This window comes from Triticum aestivum, chromosome 3B, assembly GCF_018294505.1.
Source record: "Triticum aestivum cultivar Chinese Spring chromosome 3B, IWGSC CS RefSeq v2.1, whole genome shotgun sequence".
Taxonomy (NCBI): Eukaryota; Viridiplantae; Streptophyta; class Magnoliopsida; order Poales; family Poaceae; genus Triticum; species Triticum aestivum.
Window position 1 is genome coordinate 807,239,547 of NC_057801.1, and position 5,596 is coordinate 807,245,142.

The window sequence follows — 5,596 nt, forward strand, 5'->3', positions numbered from 1 at the left end:
TGATGCCTATATACATGATCATGCCTAAATAATCTCATAATTATTTGCTTTTCTATCAATTGCTCGACAGTAATTTGTTCACCCACCGTAATACTTATACTATCTCGAGAGAAGCCTCTAGTGAAACCTATGGCTCCCGGGTCTATCTCTTATCATATTTGCTTCCAATCTACTTTTATTTGCATCTTTACTTTTTGCATCTATATTATAAAATACCAAAAATATATTTATCTTATTACTATCTCTATCAGATCTCACTTTCGCAAGTGGCCGTGAAGGGATTGACAACCCCTTTATTGCGTTGGTTGCGAGTTCTTAGGTTGTTTGTGTAGGTGTGTGGGACTTTTGAGGAGCCTCCTACTGGATTGATACCTTGTTTCTCAAAAACTGAGGGAAATACTTACGCTACACTTGCTGCATCACCCTCTCCTCTTCGAGGAAAACCAACGCAAGCTCAAGACGTAGCACGTGACGTGGTGGGGCGCGGCGACGGGGACGACGGGGACGGGGATGGCTGGGGTGGCGACGGCGACGGGGGCGGCGACGAGGGGCGGCGGCGACGGGGCAGAGGAGAAAGAAGCCGAGGGAGAGATGAAAAACTGAAATTTTTTATAAGTGTTGTATATATACAAGGCACCTTTAGTACCGGTTGGAGCCACCAACCGATACTAAAGGTCTGTTTTGGCCAGGCCAAGCGGTGGGAAGCGCCCACCCTTTAGTACCGGGTTGTGGCACCAACCGGTACTAAAGACCCCCCCCCCTTTAGTACCGGTTGGTGCTATGACCCGGTACTAAAGGTGTGTGTTGGCGCAGGTTCGTGCGGCAAGTTTAGTCCCACCTCGCTAGCCGAGGGGCGTCCGCACTGGTTTATAAGCCCTAGTGCGGTAGCTCTCTCGAGCTCCTCTCCAAAGCAGGCCTACTGGGCCTACCTATTCTATGCTGCCCTGTGGGCCTACTGGGCCGTTGCGGGCTGCATCCTGGCCCAACAAAACGTTGTGTTTCTAGTCGTATGCAGGCCGCTCTGGCCCATTAGGCGGGCGACTGATCTTATAACGCAATGCACCGCATACCGGGCAAGCGTTCAAATCCTCGTACTCACCGCGGTAGAGGATACATTCATTAGGGCATTCATGTATCTTCTGCACCTCTAACCCTAGAGGGCAGACAGCCTTCTTTGCTTCATACGTACTCTCGGACAATTTGTTGTCCTTTCGAAGCATATTCTTTATTATTACCAGCATCTTACCAAATCCCTTGTCAGATACACCATTCTCTGCCTTCCATTGCAACAATTCCAGTGTGGTGCCCAACTTTTTTTTGTCAGCTTCGCAATTCGGGTACAACAATATTTTGTGATCCTCCAACATGCGCTGCAACTTCTTCCTCTCCAAATCACTTGCGCAGTTTCTCTTTGCATCGGCAATGGCCCGACCTAGATCATCAGCGGGCTCATCTGATGCCTCTTCTTTAGCTTCTTCCCGCATTGCCGGCTCAGCTTCTTCCCCCATTGTTGTATCATCGTATTCAGGGAACCCATGGCCAGGATAGATGTCGTTGTCCTCTTCTTCTTCATTGTCTTCCATCATAACCCCTCTTTCTCCGTGCTTGGTCCAAACATTATAGTGGGGCATGAATCCGGACTCAAATAGGTGGACGTGAATGGTTCTTGACGTAGAGTAATTGTGACCATTCTTACAGCCAGCACATGGACAAGGCATAAAACCATCCGCCCGCTTGTTTGTCTCAGCGGCAAGCAGAAAAGTATGCACGCCATTAATGAACTCGGAAGAGCATCGGTCATCATACATCCATTGTCGGCTCATCTTCATTACACAACACAGAATAGACCAAATTAATACAAGTTCATACATAAAGTTCATATACAACACTTAATTAAATGCAACATACAAATAACTCTCTAGCTAAAGAATTTAAATGCAACAACAAATGCGATCAAGATCGCAACTAAGGTAACAATTGATCCAACAGCATAATGATACCAAGCCACACTATCAATGGCATATTTTCTAATCTTTCTAATCTTCAACCGCATTTTCTCCATCTTGATCTTGTGATCATCGACGACATCGGCAACATGCAACTCCAATTCCACCTTCTCCCCTCAATTCTTTTCAATTTTTCTTTCAAATACTCGTTTTCTCTTTCAACTAAATTTAACCTCTCGACAATAGGGTCGGTTGGAATTTCCGGTTCACATACCTCCTAGATAAAAATATCTATGTCAACTTGATGGGCATAATTTGTCATAAACACGAAATGCAACAACTAGTTTTAAAAGAGAATATACCACATCCGAATCATAACAAGGACGAGCGTTGACGGGGACGGATATCAAAACCATGGCACGATGTATAACAAACAACATACGGGTAGGATAATTATACGAGTAACTATATATCCAAATCATACAAACATCAATTTGGTAATGTAAAACATTCATGAACAAGAGCCTCACCACAAGGTGGTTCCGGCGACGGGACGGTGCGGGCGATCGACGGTGGTTACGACGGAGATTTAGAAGGCACTAAGTAAACCACACCTACATATGCAAACTAAGTGTTATTTTTGACCTCAAATTGCATATAAATTAAATACTAGCACATATAATTCCTCCCAAATTACTAAACTCACAAATTAATCACTATACAAAGCATTGCAAGAGCTAATCTAGCAATGAGAGATGAAAGGACAAAGTTGCTAACCTTTGTGATCATTTGAATGGACGGGGGCCTTCAAATCTTGACAAATTTTGGGCAAAATTTATGATGAGCTCGAGGAAGAGAGGGGAAGAACAAAGGAAGTGGGGGGAAAGGGGAAGAACAGACCGAGCTCGGGTGGATGAAGGGTTTATGTACGACGACCTTTAGTACCGGTTCATGCCACGAACCGGTACTACAGGGGCTGGAGGGGCCCCAGACTGACAACATCATGCCACCGCTTTCTTTAGTACCTGTTCGTGGCACGAACCGGTGCTAAAGGTTCGCCACGAACTGGTACTAATAAGAGCGGCCGGCTAGTACCGGCTCAAAATCAACCGGCATTAATGTGTCTCAAATTTGGCCTTTTTCTACTAGTGATAGGCTATTATTATTACATATTCGAAGATCCGAATACAACAAAAATTAATGCGGCCACTAACAGAAACATAAGCTGAGGAGGCGGCATGTCACCTTGGTCTGGTGGCAACATGGATCACCACAACGCGTTCTAGATCATGGAGCTTATCATTCCAAGATCAAGTGTGGGTCTAGGAGGAAACAATCGGCTTGGACATCAGATGACACCAACATAGGCACATCAATGCTTGTGGCGAGTCTGGGATATGTTGCTGAGGAGACCAATCAAGGGTAGGAGGGTTGCGGCATGCATGTGTATTGATTCCAAATTTTGTCCATAGACCACAACAGAAGACAAATCTGCACATCCAAACTGAAGAGGAGCAGGTACCTGAGATAGATGGGAACAATATCAGTGGGCTTGGAACATGTTATCATCCGAAAAAACCGATGCTTGTGTTCCTACGGTTGTGGCGAAGGATCAGGCACTCGATCGATTGATCAATAGCATAGGACATCAGAAGAGGAAGATGATATGGACTCTATGTTCTTTTCTTCAATTATGTACGTGTAGTTTTTTTTTTGTGGGTGAATGTACGTGTAAGTTGAAGCTGGAAAGAGGAAGATGATATGGACTCTGTACGTAAAAAAAGATTGCAATCAGGATAGAATTATGTACGTGTAGATTGACCTACATGTATTCCCTTTTTTTCTTTCTTTTGAGCTTTTTTTTAATTCTATATATGGTTTGCTAGGAGGGATGATTATCTTACGATATGGACTCTGTAGGTAGAAAGATGTACGTGTAGCTTGACCTATATGTATTTACATTGTGTTTTTTCTGAGAATTCTGTACGTGTTTTTTTTTTGGGAGAATTCTGTACTGGTTTGCTAGGAGGGATGTTTTTTCCTTCTAGTCATCACATACGTGCAGGTTGGGTCAGATTTGTGTCTTTTTTGGCAAGAGTAATGTAACGTAAATCCTAAGGCCGAGATAAACCCATTATATATATTGAACGGCTAAAATATTCTTAATGATGTGGATTAACATGGGAGTTCTTAGAGCAACTCCAATGGGGCGACCCATTTTGTCCGTTTGGGTCATCCGGACACAAAAGCTGGCCCAACGGGGCGACCCAAACGGACACAGCGTCCGCCCGCTGTCCGTTTTGTGTCCACGCGGACCCATTTCCGTCTCAAAATTGAGAAAATTTGGGTCAAAAGAGGACCCAGAGCGGACGCTATCTGCGCCCTCGCCGTCCGCCTCTGTCCAGCTGCATGCGCTGCCTGCCCCACTTGCCATCCACCCGTCCCTCCCATCCCGTCTCTCTCCTCCTTTTTCATCTCCCACCCACCCACACACCCACCCCGCTCGTCCTCCTACCGCCAGCCGCCGTCTGCGAGAAGAACAAGGACGTCGGCGTGTACTTGGCCGGGCTGAGCACCGGTACCCCGCCGGCCGGACCTTGATGTTCCCGCTGCCGGCGCGCTGCAGGCCGCATATGGGCGTCGACGGGGCCACGGTGGCCTCGCCATCGTCGTCGTCCTGGACGTCGTGGTCCATGTGCTAGAGCACGTCGAAGAAGGCGTCGACGGCGCAGGGCAGCACGAGGGGCCCCTGCGCCGCGTAGCCGTACTCCTGCTCGGCGGGTGGTTGGCGCGGTCGGCGCGCACCACGAACCTCTCCCGCTCCGGCCCCACGTACACCGAGAAGCACCCCGGCGCGACCGCCGAGCCGACCGGCCACTGCTGGCCAGCCCGGAGTTGCTGCATCCCCGGCGAGGGCGCGGAGCAAGGCAGGGCGGGAGCTGCGAGCGCGCGACTGGAGCAAGGCAGGGCGGGCGCCACGCGCGTGAGCGGGAACTGCGAGTGCGCGACCGGCGAGGCAGGGCGGGAGCTGCGAGCATGGGCGTCGGCAAGCAGCGAGGCGGGGGGTGGGGCGCGCGCGACGGGCACGACGAGCTGTGGCTGGGACCTCGCGGGCGCAGCGGCGGAGGTGAGCTCGCGAGCGCAGGGCGAGGTGGCGCGGGAGCTCGCCCACCAGGTGTTTGACTTAATGCCGACGCAGAACATGCACAAAATGCATCTGGCTTCCGTTGGGCGCACCGGCCGACCCAAACGAAAAAGCGGATGCGGACAGGCGGACGGGCGACCCAAACGGACAAAAAAACGGACAAAATCCATGTCCGTTTGGGTCGCCCCATTGGAGTTGCTCTTATGGTGCCTCCAATTAGTAAATACTCCCTCCGTCAGGAAATACATGTCGGAGAAATGCATAAAAATGGATGTATCTAGAACTAAAATACGTCTAGATACATCCATTCATCCGACAAGTATTTCCGGACGGAGGGAGTATAAGATAAGATAAGATATATGCTCGGTACTTTCGACATGCTGAAGTGATCACAAGCTACAAACTACAGCGAAGAAACACCATTTTTTTAGGCAGTGCACTCATTTAGATAGATCCGCGGACAGCCACGCATATGCATGCATATGGGCCCGAATTAAACCTGCAA

The 5,596-nt window shown here is 48.7% G+C and overlaps 1 pseudogene; it reads right to left on the minus strand.

Annotated features, from left to right (window-relative positions):
- Nucleotides 1-4,417: 4,417 nt before the first annotated feature.
- On the minus strand, nucleotides 4,418-4,984 carry LOC123067969 (uncharacterized; annotated as a pseudogene).
- Between the last annotated feature and the right edge of the window lie 612 nt (nucleotides 4,985-5,596).